General features: G+C 40.6%; 1 long non-coding RNA gene across 3 annotated transcripts in view; it reads left to right on the top strand.

Moving 5' to 3' along the window:
* LOC137204766 (uncharacterized) overlaps positions 1-17,649 on the top strand; it is a 399,567-nt gene that overhangs the window by 209,895 nt on the left and 172,023 nt on the right. For all 3 annotated transcript variants that reach the window (XR_010933817.1, XR_010933818.1, XR_010933819.1), the window contains exon 3: positions 13,574-13,677. This is a non-coding gene — a long non-coding RNA (uncharacterized lncRNA). The remainder of the gene's footprint in view (positions 1-13,573; positions 13,678-17,649) is intronic.

The following is a 17,649-nucleotide window of genomic DNA, read 5'->3' as shown; positions in this document are numbered from 1 at the left end:
CGGATTAAGCTGTATCTGAAGGCTGCTTGAGACTTAGAGGAAACACAGCACTTTTACTTTACTGGTGTTCCTTTCCTTCAGGTAGACTTGCAAGCTTGTCTAAACTTTTGGAATTGTTTCTGTGGGTTACATAATTATAAGGATAGCAAAAGTTGCCTTGAAAGAGCTAGAAAAACCCATAGAATAAAAGGTTGGTAATGATATGAAGTTTGAAATCACCTTGAGAGTCCAACTGATGATTAGGAAAAAGGTTTTTAGATTTGGGGCCAGGTTCTAAAACTTGGGTTCTGGTCACAATTCAGCTGAAAACTGGCCATCTGACTGTGGACAAATCATTCCTCCTTCTAGAGTCTTATTCTTCTGGGAAATTGGGAAGGGCTAGTACTAGAACAGATGATTGTCAAGATCCCCTTCAATGCCAACATTCTGGAAAATGACCTCTTCTAGCACATGTGCATGTATGTGTGTGTATGTGAGTGCACACACACACATATGAATACACACACACACACACACACCCATAAGGAAGATTGGTCCTAGGTTTCTATCTTAAATAATGGGCTAGATGCCAAGGCTATTTCCTGAGATGGGGAAGTCTGCCATGGGGAGTACTGTGCTTTTATTGGAATGTGTTAGGTTTGAGATGCCTGAAAGCAGGTGCCTGCCACGTAGGCAAATTAAATACAAATCTAGAGCTCAGAAGTGAATTTGAGATAGAAATTTGCGAGTCAGCAGTATACAGATAATATTTAACCCCATGGGAATTGATGGGCTCACCTAGGAATAAAGTTTAGAGAACAAAAGGCGAAATTTCTAAAAGAGGAGTTCCAGGCATGTTTTAAACAATGGAACAGTTGAAGAAGTGTATGATATTCTACGTTGGACATGATTGGAGGATATCAGCCATTTGGGTATTCGTTATTTCTGCTAAAAGAACTCATCAACTTCTCTCTGTTGTTAAACTCTGTTAATGTAAATCCGGTTTATATACTCTCATTCAAGTGGAATCAGATGTGTTTGTGTAAAATAAAAGCTGAAATGTTCACTACTGGGTGCTTACAAGGATCCACTCCCCCCTCCATCATTACAGAACACCATTTTTTGTCCCTGTGTCTCAGGGAAAGTGAGGCAGCCTCTAGCTCTAACCATTGACCTGATTGGTCTAAGAGTAGTCTCACGTCCTTTGCCTGTGATTGGTTCAGGGATTGTCATGTGACCCAGTTCAGGGCAGTGGAATGAGAGGAGAGATTTTCTGGGGTTTCTGTGGAACCCTGGGAAATCTATGGATTTTCTGGGGTTTCTGATACTCCTGGGAAAGTTTCGGGAAGTGGCTCCTTTTTCTCCAAAGTTGTTGTGCATGGATGTGAGGACTAGAAGTGTAAGGACCAAGGATGATTAGAGGAGGGCAAATCTCAGAGAACAGCAGCGAAAAAAGAGGAGAGGACCCTGGATAAAGTAAGCCCTGAAGCTCACCTTGTGTCTAAACTTTTAGAACTGGTAGCCAGTATATTTCACTTTAAGCAACTTTGAATTGGATTTTTGGTACTTGTGGCTAAAAGTAGCCTCTATGATATACAGTCTTGCTAAATTAAATAGTTCATTTATAGGTAGAAACTTGCAAAGTACAAAATGTTTGGCTCCATATGTCTTATCTCCAAACATTTCATTTGTGTTTTTAAAATAAAGGTTGAAGCTGCGACAGAAGTGAAAAGAACCTGTCTTTTCAAGGGTGATATTAAAAGTTCTCGCTTTCATATTTAGCTGTCACTGGCAGACCTCTCTGACTGCTGAGAGGCACAGGTTCCAGAATTAGATCCTCAGTCCCCTTTGTTGATCTTTTTTTTTTTTTTTTTTTTTTTTTGCGGTACGCGGGCCTCTCACTGTTGTGGCCTCTCCCGTTGCGGAGCACAGGCTCCGGACGCGCAGGCTCAGTGGCCATGGCTCACGGGCCCAGCCGCTCCGCAGCACGTGGGATCCTCCCGGACCGGGGCAAAAACCCGTGTCCCCTGCATCGGCAGGCGGACTCCCAACCACTGCGCCACCAGGGAAGCCCCCCTTTGTTGATCTTACTGTGAATGCTAACTCTGCCTGTCAGATCACAAGCCCTGAGCTAGAGGTGTGTTAGGAGGGAGAGGGTGAGAGGGAGAATGAGGAACAGGGTTCAAGGGCATGGGTACTTGTGAGAATCAGCAACCTGTGCAATGAATCCTGTGAAGTTTGCTCAGGGTGACAGAAATGAGAGCGGTTCTTAGTTCTAATCTTCCTTATCAATAATGGTTGCAAAAAAGGGAAAAGGAAACCAACCTGTATTAAGTAGCTACTCTTTTAGAGACACTCTGCTTGGAGCTAGGAGCTTTTGTGCGTGTGGGGTGGTAGAGACAGGACACTCTCATTAAGGTATGTGTCTTCTCCTGCTTGCATGTTGGGTGGCATATTATTGTATTTAATTCTCAAAGAAGTTCTTTGCAGTGTTATTATTCCTGTGTTTATAGAGTGAACAGAGGCATAGAGAAGTTGAGTAGTTGGCTTAAATTCACACATGGTGTTGAATCAAATCAAATTAAGCCACTCTTTTCACTATGTTATCCACACTTCCTCCACCATTCCCATCCTCACCCCTCATTCTCACCCTTACCGCTCTCTTGGGTAAAGTGTCTCAAGTCAGCCTGTCTTAAAATGGGGATAAGAAGTAGTTCTGGGTTACACTTTGCTGGCCTTAGTGATAGGCACAAAGTCTGGAGAGAGAGTGGTTTCTAAACAATCCCTTCTTCCAGATTCCTTTGCCCAGCTTCACCCATGGTCTTGCTGGTCAGTTCATTTCCTGGCAGAAGTTTGTGATGTTTATTTGCTTCTGTTCTTACTCTTAGTTTATCTGTTTCCTGTTTATATGGTTTTTCAATAGACTCCCTCTCAAACCCAAATAGATTTTTATCAGTTCAGTAAGGATAAAATGTAGGAAGGATCTGAGTGTCCAGGAACAATTATTACTTGCAAAATATACTTTAGCATGCTACATGGTCGTGCTAGCTGCTTCTTCCTGTAAGTGATCTCACCTATGCTTTTCATACATATTACTTCCTGAGGAGAGATGTCTACTCTCTCATTCTTTTGTATTGTTTGTCGTTCCTGGTATAGTGCTCTGCAGATAAGAAGTGCTTAGTAGATATGATACTTGTTAATTGCCAACGTGATTGTAGCAGATGAGTTTCAGTAGTGAGGACTCAGAGGTAATGCAGTTAGGGAAGAAAAACACAACTTTCTGTTGGAGGCACAAAGATTACTGTACAAACAAGAAATGTCACATTTCTACTCTTTCTTAATCTCAACATCATTTTGACTCAGCCTACATCTTAGTTGTTATTGTGGCTTTCTTCCATTTTGTGTGTTGCACAAGAATTCCAAGACTAACAAGGGTGTGGAGATTAGAGGAGGGCCTTGAGTCTCCATTTCATCAAGACAAGCCCTAATGCCTTCATTTGCAAGCCTGGATTATCCAGATGGGCCCAACGTAATCACAAAGGTCCTTATAAGAGGGAGGCAGGAGGGTCATGGTTGTAGATGTGACAAAGGAAGCAAAAGTCAGAGAGAGAGAGAATCAGAGATGCTATACTGCTGGCTTTGAAGACGGAGGAAGGGGCTGTAAGCCAGCGAATGAAGGTGGCCTTTAGAAGCTGGAAAGGGGAAGGAAATGGGTTCTCTTCTAGAGCCTCCAAAGGAATTCAGCCCTTCCCTGATTTTTTTCCCCCAAGTGAGACCCATTTTGAACTTCTGACCACCAGAACCATAAGATAATGAATTTGCGTTTTAAGTCACCAGGTTCGTGGTAATTTGTTATAGCAGCCATAGAAAAAGGATACAGATGTGCAGTATTTTGAAGCTTTGTGTCCTGCTACTTTCTTTCTAAATGGGGGCCTGGAGCAGGACTGTGGTGGTGGGTTGGGTTTGTACCATGGTGCTATTCTCCTGTGCTGCATTGCTGGGATATTGCTTGGAGCAGGGGCTATTCTATGGATTGACAATGATGCGTTTCCATTTTTTCCCCTCACCATTTCTATCTCCCCCTCTATCTCTTCAGTAAATCTCTACATTGAGCTCCAAGTTATGAAGAGATAGACCGTCTTGAATAGAAGAGGGAAAATTCTGTGCAAACAAATCACACATGTATAGCTCAGTAAATCATCTTACCAAATGTACTTACAGAATAAATACATTTTAAGCAGTGTTTGTTTTTTTTTTTTCAATTTTCTGACCGTGCTGCATGGCATGTGGGATCTTAGTTCCCCGACCAGGGATTGAACGCATACCCCCTGCATTGGGAGCATGAAGTCTTAACCACTGGACCACCAGGGAAGTCCCTAAGCAGTGGGTTTTGATCCAGGAAAGAATCTCAGATACCCCCGCCTGTCGGATAAGTCTGTTTTTGTTGGCTCACTTGCTTTTTTCCTGCTCTCAGTGAACCTAAAACGCCTTCTCTGCTACCCTTTATATATGTATTCATATGTGTATGTATCTGTGTGGGCATATCTATATGTCAAATTATTATATACGTATCACTGTATATAAAACTACCATGCATAATCTCACTTCATAAAAGGAATGAAGAGTTAAATTTTTCTAATTTATCATTTTTCTAGAAAAGACTAGTTAGAAAAAATTTTGGTTGCTTTGTGAGAAGAAGGATGGAGCAAATGTTTGTTTGAAGATTATGCTAAGAGTTTTCTTGGAAAACATGGGTTTATGTGCTCTAAATGATGTGACAACAGAACATCGGATGAGATTCTTGGCTCCTTTAAAGCCATGAATGGTGTGTCCCTATTTTTCTTCTGGCAATTGTTAATATATATTTTCTTCTCCTCGGGCTATAACTGATAAAATGAACAGTTGAAAAGCAGAGACTTGTATCAAACATTAACCTGGAATGAACTATACTAATTTGAACTGAATCCAAATATTACATTTGTATTCAATCATAAATGCTTCAGTTTTCTTCCTAAGAAGTGAACTGGTTTGAACCAGAACTGAGCCTGTATATACTTTTCCCCCGAAATCACTGAATTGGGAGAAAGCAGAACAGTCAGAATGTCCCCTGAACAAAATTTGAGCTGAACTATTTCATTTGGTTTGAATCTCTGATGAAAAGGGAATTGTATCTCCATATGTTTATCTTCATCTCTGGCTTTCCTTTATCTTTTAGGTGCAAAAAGCATGAGGATCTCTTGTTATTCTCTAGCTTTCACAACCATAATTAGTCATACTAAAAATGTTGTACAGAGTTCCAGGTCATATTATCAAAAAGACTCACCCTTATATGGGCACACATAGGGACTGACAAGGGGACAAGTGGAGGCCTACCTGTGACCAGGGAACTAGGAAGAAGTATTCATAAGACTAATTGGTCCTTTACCACTTTTTTTAAAAGAGCAATCCATTCATCTTGACTTCCTGCTGGCGTTCCCATTGTGTTGAGACCTTTTTTCATAGGCCTTGAAGATCATTTTGAGTTGGTGCTATCTACTATTTCTCTGGTTGGATGGGTTTTTGGATTAGAGGTAGGAATGGGGGTGCATATAGGGGTTGCCTTACTGGGTAATGATTAGGAAACTTGTCAATATTAGGTTTCTTCGGAATCAACTCTTCTGAGTCAGGCTCTAGATGGAACCCATCTTTCAATATAATAAATTATGCTTTGCTGTAAAATCTACAATACAGAGTGAAGACCTTTAAAATCATGTATCTTGTCCCTTTGATAGAGAAGGCCAGTTCTCTGTAATACTTTCTTTGGGATTTTCTACCAGCCTTTGAAAATAAGAAACCCAGTCCACACTGGCATGTAGAATAATTCTCTAAAGGGATTATTTTCCTCATAGGCTTCGCAATCAAACAAGTTTCTTAAGTTTCTTGATTCTACCCATTATTGTGTTTGAACTTTTTTGCCAGGTTATTACCTCCTTCTTTTACTTTTAGGCATTTGTAATCAAATATATCTTTCCTTAGTTCTGTTATTTGCTTCACTAAGACCTTATTCTTAAATATTTCTCAATATCAGTTCATTACTCTTTAATTAGCCTTTATATATTTTTTAAAATGAAGTTATGATAGCTGACTACATTTTGCAGTTTGTAAATGCCTTTCTAAAAGTATGTTTTGCATTTCTAATCCCTGATGATTATATTGCCCTTGTAATTGCATAAGTAGAGAAAACATTGAGAATTTAATCTAAGTACATTTTTATAGCAAACAGTAATTATGGAAACAGATAGAGTAAAAATTAATATAGCAAATTACCTAGGTTCATGTGTGCTCTCTGAGGAGCACACAGACTATAATAGATTTTATGGAGATTTAAAGACTAAAGTAGAAGATTTATTACTGATCATTTGAAGATGATAACGTTCTCTCTGATCTTGATTTTCAACTTGCAAATCACTTTTGTGTACATAATCTCATTTTGCCCTGATCACAACCCCAGAAACAAGGCAGAGAAGGAACAGTTATTTGTAGACTTGGAAAGGATAATTACCTATTCCAAGGACAAGAGCTGGGAGTGGAAGAGTACAACTTGTTCTTGCTTCTCTCAACAATAAGCTTATGTCCTCCTTATCACCCCCTGCTGCTTCCTGAAGTTTTTGCAAACACTTCTCTATTTCATTTTTGTTTAGTTTTACAAAAACAGTAGTTTTTCTTGGCTTTGATCTGAATGATCCTCTAGGTCCAAACAGTTTGAAAAAGTCTGAGAAACAACATTCAGACCAAATTTATCTCATCTTTGGAGTAAAAAAATGTTTCCCTTAGGACCACACAAACAAACCTAATTCCCACTGAAATTCTGACCAAAGGATTTTATTTGTCTTCTAATTAGACGTTATTTTATTTCCTGTATCTACTAAGAGTTATATGTAAAAAAAGTTTTTAAAATCCTGCTTTTGTTCATTAGCCTACAGTGAGTTTATGAATTTAGGAAGAATTAAGGCAGGGAGGCATATTCTACAATAGCCCTGACCTGAGTGGGAGACCAGTGCCCTAGTCCTATATCTACCACTGATTCCTTATGCCCATCTGAGCATCATTTAATCAATCTATAATGTGAAATAGTTAGACTAGCTGATCTCCGCAGTTCCCCCTGCTAACTCTAAGATTCCAAGGTCCTGGGCTTAAAATTGTTGATTTCTGATTATGCCAGATCTTCCAGCCTATCTTCTAGAATAGCGAGATCTATATTCTTCTAATTACATGATGGGAGCAATATTAGAGTTGTTTACAGCAGAGACTGCTATGTGTCCACCAAAGCTTATTTCCTCTAGCTTCTGGTACACAGCAGGTGACTAAGTTCTGGCCTCTGGAATGTGGGTAGAATGTGAGCTCTTTCAAGTCTGATTGCAAAGCACTCAGCCCAGCCATCTTTCTCTGTCCCTCACCTCTGGCCAGAAGCTCAGGACTTGCTGGTTTCAGGTGAGAGTGGAGACACAAGATAGAAGGAATTTGAGTCCTTGAAGCTCTGTGGGGAAGGTGGACGGTTCAACACGTGACTAGAATACATGTGAGTGAGAAATAAACATCTGTGAGTCCACTGAGATTATCTTTTACTGCAACTGGTACCAGAGTTGGATACTGACATAATACAAAAAATTAAAATATGCATCATTGGTTTGATGGTCAGGTGGTGGCAAATAAAGAAGAGATAGAGTCACCTGGAAGGCTGAAGGGCTCTATTTTGCTGTGGCAAAATGTTTGGTAAAACTATCACCTGTGGGGACTCCCCTGGTGGTCCAGTGGTTAGGACTCGGTACTTCCACTGTTGGGGGCCCGGGTTCCATCCCTGGTTGGGGAACTAAGATCTCACAAGCTGCACGGAGCGGCCAAGAAAGTCACCTGTGACAACTTGGAAGGCATATATTTGCCTAGGACTATGTAGCTCTGGCATCAATGAGCGTCATTGTGATTATATTGGCTGTCATTGACTGTTTTGAGAAAAATAGTATAATAAAGAGATAATGCAAGATTTGGCTAGTTCTTAAGCAGATAATTAAGGGAATAGAGAAATTCTACATATTAAGGTCCTTACAGGTTGCAAAAGGCACCTACTTCTGGACTCTGAATAGTAGGCTTTAAGATTAAAAGGGATTTATTGAAAAAGACCAGTAAGAGTTTTCAGTTAAACACAACTCAGATTAACAGTGTTACCTTCACACTAAATTGTATTATTTCAGATAGCCTCAATGTATTCATCATTAAATTGGGAGAGAGAGAGACAGACAGACAGACGTGGGGTGAAGCTAAGAAATAAGGCAGGTTTGAGAACTATGTCTGAGAAAGAATTTTGGGTGTGATGATTGGCACTTAAAACTGACTGGAAACGGCTTCTGGCCTACAAAATTTTTGAGGGATTCTACTGCCAAAAAAAGCATGAACCTGTTCTAAGTTTGGGACTGACTAGAGACCTTAAAACAACCTTGGGCAGGAAGCGGGCTGCAAAAGATGCACAGCCTACAAATGTCTGTTTCAGATATGGCCTTGCAGGTTAGTGGACAGAGAAAAATCTCCGAAGGTAGTGTCTGTGGCCATGGAAACTGATGGACAAAAGAGTACCTTCCAAGAGCAGAATCAGTGTGTAAATAAGGAACTTCCCCAACTCCCAGAGTTGAGGGCCTTCACTATGGCTGCCCAGCAGGATTTCTTTTTTCTTTTTTCGTTGACCCAGAACTGCTATGTATCTTACATTCTTTCCTATTTTGAATGGGACATTTTATTACAATTATCCTGTCCCCACCTCACCATTGGATGTAGGCTGTTTGTGCAGGAGTGGACAGATAATTTGATACTTAGTTCTTAAGTCACTGTTTTTATTAACGTCCTATCTGCTGGGCTACAGGAAGTCACCTGATAGAACTGATAGCTTAAGGGGAGAGCCTGCCTTTTGAACTGGCTGCAGTGACTTCATGGGCTTTGTAAGCACCTTGTGTGGAGGTGCTTACTAGATACGAGGAAGTGTAACATTGAAATTTAGTGACAAGCAGGATGGACCATGGCAGAATTGCCATGTGTTAACAATGTCATTTCTCCTATCTCTTGGCAAACAGTGAGGCTGCTTTTCCCACTCTTGCTTTATGTGGTCATTTGATTGAGGTTTGGCCAATGCCATGCAGACCGACGAATGTCTGCCTCTTCTGGGCCTGGTCCAGAAAAACCTCTAGCACAGTCTCCTGTGCTCTCTCTTGTCACTTGGCTAGAAGCAAAACACTCTGAAGTTCTAAGGCAGGGGTTGGGCAAACTACAGCCTGTGGGTCAAATCCTGTCCACCACCTATTTTAAATCAAGTTTTACTGGACACAGGCAAGCTCATTGTTTAGGTATTGTCTGTGACTGTTTTCCTACTACGACAGCAAACTTGAGTAGTTGCAACAGGGACTGACTGTTCAGGCCTGCAAAGGTTAAGATATTTACTAGCTGTCCTTTACAGAAAGAATTTTCTGGGTCCTGTTTTAGGGCATGGCAGATGGGAGGATTCTGGATTTCTCTATCAATTCATGGAAGACCACTCACTGGTCTCTAATTTAGATTTTACTAGAATTAATTTTGTTGTGTTAGGAATTGAGATCTTTTGGATTTACCTGTGCAGCAACTAGAATTAACTTGACTGACCTGCTGTGACTGAGACTTAAATGTGGAAGGACCTGTTTTGCCTATGACCAGGGTCTCAGTGTGAGATTCATGTCTATAAACAGTAAAATAGACCTAACTTTTCAAAAGGAAGCTTTGAAAGGAATTTTGGCTCCAAGAAGGAAGAGAGATTAATGCATTCTTCCAAGAAAATTCTGCTTACACCTGTATTTTTAAGGATTAATTTTTTTCGGGTGAAGAATTGTCTTGTGGTTTACATTAATTTCATTTGTCATCACAAGAAATTAATGCATAAAATGCATACTCCAGTTGTCTTTTAAATGTTTGTTCTTATGGAGTGCTTAGTTACAGACTCTCAGGCTGAATGCAAGCTCTGTTTTGCCATTATATGGCCCTAGCAGAGCATCTGTGTGTCTGACAGCTTTTAACTGAGCTGCCTTTGCTTTCTTCTTAAAGTGGACCTTTACTGAATATGTTAAAAAATATAACCACGTTCCTTGACAGATCAACTCTACATTGATTGTTAACTTTGGAAAATACCCCATAGAAGTTAAATATATAAAGCATATCTTCAGAAAGGTTTACACCAGACCCCTGGCTCATCCTGGCATGTACCAGCTCCAGTAGCACCAGGTGGTCCTCTGGCACCAGGCTACCTGCATGTCGTACAAACCCGGGCTCCCGGATCACCACAATGCTGGCTGGCTCCCACGGCTCCGGGCAGCTCTTACGGCCCCAGGTTCCCACTCAGCACCTGACAGGGACAGAGTAAAGGGACAAAGTAGGTGATTAAATAGTTAATTCCACTAGGAGATTGTAAGTAAAGAAAAAAGTGTGGGAGACCCCTGTAAGTTAATGATCACTCAAGAAAGCAAGTTTGCTTAGCAACAAAACCATGCAACAGAAACATGAAACATGCCCCCAAATAATAAAACAATGGTGGAATGAGACCCATATCCTGCCTAGTGAGCTCAGTAAGTTAACAGTTCTTAGGACATGCTCCTCTGAGCACACTAAACACAAAAGTATAAGGAAAGGGTGGCATTATACTGAAACCTGAGATGACTTGCCATTCTTAGTATATGTTACCACCTTTTTGCTCATTTCCATTGCACCATGACAGTCCCAGCTTGACCATATAGGGACAAGAAAACTCCCTCACCCGACATGGAGGAGGAACTGATGTCTACTCAAGAATGAAGAAGAAGGTGGTCCTCTCCCCCTCCCTACTTTTCCTTTGATTATAAAACTGTAGCCCACTAAGTTCTAGGGGTGCAGCACCCTCTCACCTGCCCACCTGGAAGCCTTACAAGCATCCTATTCTAATAAATCACTTCTTATCTATCACTTTGCCTGTTGCTGAATTCTTTCTGTGCTGAGACATAAAGAACCAGAACTCCTTGGAGCCCCCCAAGACACATTTCTGTGATTTCACCCCCCCGAAACCCTAGCTCCAGGCAGGTACCTGTGAACTCAGTTTCCAAGATACAAAAATTCTCAACAAACCAAATTCAATAGCACATTAAAATGATCATAAACCATGATCAAGTGGGTTTCTTCCTTGGGATGCAAGGATGATTCAACTTATGCAAATGAATAAATGTGATACACCACATTAATAGAATGAAAGATAAAAATCATACAGTCATCTCAATAGATACAGAAAAATTGTTTGAAAAAATTCAACATCCATTTATGAGAAAAACTCTCAACAAAGTTGTTGTTGAGGGAACGTGCCTCAACATAATAAAGGCCGTATATGACAAAACCACAGCTAACATCATACTCAACAGTGAAAAGTCACGCAGACACGTAAGCCCCTTCTCCAACGCTTATGGAACTTCTCCCATAAGTTCCCCAGCCCTCTTCCTCTTCTGACTTGTAACCCCTCCCCTCCTACTATAGCCTTTCTACAGACTCTTGCTGTGAGGAATGTCCCCTGTCGTGCAAACCTGTCCAAGCACCAGCCAGTAAACATGTTGTGGTTCCTGCTTCTTGTGGTCACATTCTTTTCTTTGATCAGCCCCAAATACCTCGGAACGTGACAGTTGGGTTGATTGATCATTGCTCTGCTGGGAAATGGCAGCTCTTTGGATTGAGTGACACCCCACTGGATTTTTATGCTTCTGCCTTATGTCCCAGCCTCCTCTGACAACCTTATTTAAATATAATACTGCAGTTGCTCTTTACATAATTATTCTGTTTTTTCTCCTTGGTATTAATAATCATATTTATAAATTTGTTAATTTCCTCTCTGCCCCACTAGAATGTAAGTTCCATGAAGAAGGAAATTTAGCTGTCTTGCCTCTTCAGTGCCTAGCACGGCTCCTCCACCTAGAACATATCAGATAAATGTTGGTATTTGTTGTGTCGACTGAAATAAAAGAGCACAATGTAGAAGTTGTGAGTTACGTTTTTTTTGTTGAAGTATAGTTGATTTACCATGTTGTGTCAATCTCTGCTGTACAGCAAAGTGACTCAGTTATACACATATATACATTCTTTTTTTTCTTTTGGTGAGTTAAGTTTTATTCAGAGGACTATAGCTCCAGAGACAGGCTCTCAGCACTGAGGAACTCCTCTGAAGAGGTAAGGGAGGAGCCAGCATATATATGAACTTTCTTGCTGGGAAAAACTTGTAGTCAGGTATGAAAAGATTACTGATAGTCACAAAGAACAGATGATTTTAGTGCTTTTCTATGAGAAGATGCAGGAATCTGGGGTCATTGAACTTTTCATCAGATATGTATCTAACCTAGAAGCCAGTATATCAAAAGCACGTAATGCTTCCTGTTTTTCTGCTTCCTGAATTCCCCTCAGGGTGCACTGTCAGTGGGTGACTACAGTGGCTAATGGCTTGATCCTTGTAGAATTGGAATGGCAGGCAACATTTTTTTCTTTACAATTGAATGAATGAATGACTATATAAATGATTACCTCTATTAAAACTCATGTGAGATTTTTTCCACATGTCATGGTACACACCTAGGTTCAGCTAGCCCTTTTATAAGTGTCAGTTTATAATCCAAACCAATAAATGATTATCTCAAAAACTCGTTAAGCATGGATTTCTTAATTGTTCTTTTGGGTAAGTCTGTATGAGATTTTAAACTAAATACATACAAATAAGGAGAAGCATATTGTATTAGTAATATACTCTCTGCTACAACTAGTGGAATACCTCACTAAAAGTGCCTTAGACCGTTGAGGTTTGTTATTCTTCCATAACAAGGAGCTAAGAGGTAGCCCATTCCAGGGCTGGATCCATGCTCAGTAATGTCAGAACATTTGGATAAACTTTTGCCTTATGGTCACAAAGTTGTGGCAGCAACTCCAAACCTCATGTCCTAAAATGGTGTCCTAAGCAGGAAGGAAGGAGGAGAGCACAGAACTTTCTAGTCTTAGTCAACAGAGGAGAATCCTTTCCAGCAGTCTTAGAAAACTTTACAGATTCCATCAGCCAGCCTAGGGTCATGTGCCCATGCTTAGAACACTCACTGACAGGAGGGGATAAGATTTGTGTGTCTGGCTTAAGCTGATTTATCCTCTGCCTTCACGAAGAGAAAAAAATCTCTAACAAATCCTGAATTAAATTGGGATTTGCCAGTCAAGAAGAAGGGAGGAGGGAATTCCCTGGTGGTCCAATGGTTAGGACTCCACGCTTCCACTGCCAGGGGCCCAGGCTCAATCCCTGCGAGGAACTAAGATCCCTTTGGTTGGGCAATTGATAATATCTGCTGCATATAACTGAGTCTCTAGCCCCCAAATTTTTATTTCCCCCCAGTTTTGCTTATCCTTTTTATTAGTTAAAAGTTTTGGGGCATCCAGTAATAAAAAATCTTAAATTTTAAAAGTATCTGGATTTGTGTGTATCAATCAATCGATTTTTTTTAAAGTCATGCCAGTTTTCTCTTTTTTTTTTGTAATATTTACTTATTTATTCATTTAATTTCAGCATGCAAACTCTTAGTTGTGGCATGTGGTATCTAGTTCCTTGACCAGGGATCAAACCCGGGCCCCCTGCATTTGTGAGCAGAGTCTTAGCCACTGGACCACCAGGTAAGTCCCAGTCAATCAATTTTTAAGTATTTACTGATCACTTACGATGGGCTCTGCATTTTGCTAAATTCTGTTTTCTGGTCTGATGAAGGCAAAAGGTATAAAAACACAAAAAGGAATAGAGAATGTAGTTGGAATGATTCTATACCTAACTCTCAGCTGAGAACTGCTTTCTGATTTTCTGGAGACCGTCATTAGTGCTCACTTAACTGTTCAAATAATGGTTAACTTTGTGTGCAAGGTGTTTCTTCCACAGAACCTTACCTGGCAGGGGATTGTTTTCACTGTTTTGGGATTTGTAAAAGGAAGGGGAGGATCCAGATGTAACGTAAAGCTTGTCTTGCTTCTGTGGCTTCTCCAGAATAGTTTCATGTTCATTTCGAGTAGCAACAAACAACTGTGGGGCTAGTGGAGCTAGGACAAATCACAAGGTTGTGACTCAAAAGGATGGCAGGTCTTTCTCAACTTAACGAACAAGCATAAAACCCTGTGACCTGGGGTCTCTGGGACAGATTTACGCAATGGCCTGTTTTAGTTTTTGTTTCTTTGGCATATAGACCATTAATGACGCCATTTTGCCCCTCACGGCTTTTATGAATCACTGCGCAGTGATACCTGACTGCCTCGATAGGTTATAGTGCTGTTTCTAGGAGTACTCAGCTTTTTTGCCTTTTGAGATGCTGAATCTTTTTTTTTCTTTTATTTATTTATTTTCTTTTTATTTTTTTTTTTACATCTTTATTGGAGTATAACTGCTTTACAATGGCGTGTTAATTTCTGCTTTATAACAAAGTGAATCAGTTACACATATACATATGTTCCCATATCGCTTCCCTCTTGCGTCTCCCTCCCTCCCACCCTCCCTATCCCACCCCTCTAGGTGGTCACAAAGCACCGAGCTGATCTCCCTGTGCCATGCGGCTGCTTCCCACTAGCTATCTATTTTACGTTTGGTAGTGTATATATGTCCATGCCACTCTCTCACTTTGTCACAGCTCCCCCTTCCCCCTCCCCATATCCTCAAGTCTGTTCTCCAGTAGGTCTGTGTCTTTATTCCTGTCTTACCCCTAGGTTCTTCATGCTATTTTTTTTTCTTAGATTCCATATATATGTGTTAGCATATGGTATTTGTCTTTCTCTTTCTGACTTACTTCACTCTGTATGACAGACTGTAGGTCTATCCACCTCATTACAAATAGCTCAATTTTGTTTCTTTTTATGGCTGAGTAATATTCCATTGTATATATGTGCCACATCTTCTTTATCCATTCATCTGTTGATGGACACTTAGGTTGTTTCCATCTCCTGGCTATTGTAAATAGAGCTGCGATGAACATTTTGGTACATGACTCTTTTTGAATTTTGGTTTTCTCAGGGTATATGCCCAGTAGTGGGATTGCTGGGTCATATGGTAGTTCTATTTGTAGTTTTTTAAGGGACCTGCTGGATCTTTAATGAGTTTGAATCGACTCTGCTCTCCTTAGTTAGCCACTTTAGAGAGTCTAGTGCCTCGCTATTCGACGTGTCATCCATTGACCAGCGACACTGGCCTTAATGGAACGTGCTAGAAATGCAAAGCCTCAGGATCCATCTCAGACCTACTGAATCAGAATCTGGATTTTAATAGGATCCCCAGGGGATTCTTATGCACGTTCAAGTTTAAGAAGCGCTTGTCTAGTAGACTTTATCCATGGTTATTGCTGTGGTTGCTGTCCTTGTTTTCATCATCGTCATCATCATCATCATCATCATCATCATCATCATTACATGTACCAAGTGAGAGTCACAGGGAGCACTGTTAACTAAAAACAGACAAGCAGGCCACAACTCAAACACGGAGACCTCTTCTCGTTGTCTCACATCTTTCCCAGCTGGCCCTCTGTGAGAAAATCCTACTGAGAACTTGAAGGAAGGGTCCTTTAACAGAAGGGCAGTGTGAAAAGGGGTCTCAAAGGTTCTGAACATGACTCTGCATCAGATAGATTCGTTATACAGCACACAGATTTCTGAATCCCACCCTAGATCTCTTGTATCAGAATCTCCTCCGAGGGCCTTGGAATCTGGACTTTTCAGTAATTCCAGGAATTCCTGTGCAGCCCTCCTGGCACCAGTTCACATAATAGCATTGGGAACAGCAGTTTGGGCCCCACTTGTTCCATTTGGTGCTGACATTTTCACCCCCACAATGTGACTCATTGTCATAGACCTCAGATTAAACATGTCTACTATTGGGGGAATTACTAGAAATCTAAATATAACTTGGATGCTCTTGTGGCCTCCTGAACTTCTACTGCCCTGGCCAGGTTTAATTCTTCTTTTTCCCTTTTGTATTCTGTGTGGAATGGTGGAAAGAACCCCCAGATCAGGTCCTGGTTCCAGCTGTACCATGGTTTGAATTCATTTTGGGCCAGAAGTATCATTTTGCAGATAAGGTCTGAGGACAAAAAGTTTCAGGTAATTGTGGGCAAGCTGCTAAACCTTTCTGGTTTTTTCATCTGTAGAGTAACAGTGTTGAACTGAAGTTCCTTTTCCTAAAACCCATTATGGGATTCTAGGAAGATCCAGGTCCATTTTCTCATCTTTCAACAATTTAATTGGCTTCTAAGTCTAGCACTGATGTTACTGCAGTATGAATGACCATATAGCAAGCTGAAGCAGACCTTTAGTGACTCTGAAAAGACTCATGTACATTAATATTTACTTGGTAAGAATGACATTTAGAATGTATTTTGATTAATGGTCCTGGAAGTAAACAATTCCATATACCAGCCAGATTCTTGGAGCCTGCATTTGTTTGGGGATGTAGAAAACCAAGACATATAATTTTTCAGTCTTGTCCATGGGCAGTAGTTTTCTTTCAAGGATTTTCAGTGGAATTTCTGTTTATTTAAAAATTCCAAGTAATTCCTTCAGAATTTAGTAAATATCATTGATCATCTTATGGGGAATATTTTAGGAGTCAAAATGGTATTACTTCAGTTGTGCATATTTTCTAAACTATGAGGACCCCTGTGAGGTGAGAACATGTGTTTTTAAGGAGGAACTTAAGTCATCCGGAAAGTTCAAAGTGAGAGTCATAGGGACTCCACAGCTTGGTTGTGGAGAAATGCCAAGTCCAAGTTAGAAGAGTCTTTGGCTAATATCAGGTCTGAAACGCACACTGAACAGGAAGCCACAGCAGGGTGAAAGAAGGCCAGGGAGGGGCAATTTGTTGCTCATGAGACCCAGCTGAAGGAGACTGGGCTGGGAGGACGGCCTGGCACTGCCCCTTCCCACAGATCTCAGTCTTATCGCTCACAGTGTTCTCTTTCCTATTCTTGGAACCTCACACAGCTTTCTGTTTGGGCCCAGGAGTTGTATCATTTCACAGTTAAGGTCTGAGGAGCCAGAAAATGCTGGTGCCCCACGGTGAGGTCAGGACATGCAGACACACGTTTGTCTAACTCTCACAGTAGAGTATTCTCAGAGGAATGTCTGTGGCTTACCATGGTGCTGTGTTTAAAGAGAGAAAGGATGAATTTTCCAATACTATGTTTTTCAAATCTTTAAAAACAATCATTAATATGATTACTACGTTTTTCTAATAGAATTTTTTAATTGATGAAACCACATTATGTACAACGAAGCTGCTCTGGCTGAACTAGGGAAGGGACTCTGCCTTTTTGGTCATCCCTTCATTTCCTCTTCAAATCCTTATCAGTCCATGTAGTCCAGTGACACAAGTACAGTTTATTAACCCCTGCTTTATGATATCATCTTTGTAAAATTTGCTTTTCTTATTTGAAGTCTGAACCCTCACCCATATCCTTCAGCAGTCTTAGAAAATTTTAATTATCATTTTCTGGGTCTCATGTCATCCTAGTGAAAAACATATTCCCATTTTTCAAAAGTCAGCTCATAATTCTTTTCTTGGGGGCAAACTTTGCTGGCCCTTCAAGGTTGATTTAAATGCTTCCTCTTCTGCCCTCCAAT

The sequence above is a fragment of the Pseudorca crassidens genome, chromosome 13, assembly GCF_039906515.1.
Source record: "Pseudorca crassidens isolate mPseCra1 chromosome 13, mPseCra1.hap1, whole genome shotgun sequence".
Taxonomy (NCBI): domain Eukaryota; kingdom Metazoa; phylum Chordata; class Mammalia; order Artiodactyla; family Delphinidae; genus Pseudorca; species Pseudorca crassidens.
Note: the sequence above shows the minus strand (reverse complement) of the source record. Positions and strands in the feature narration are given on the sequence as shown.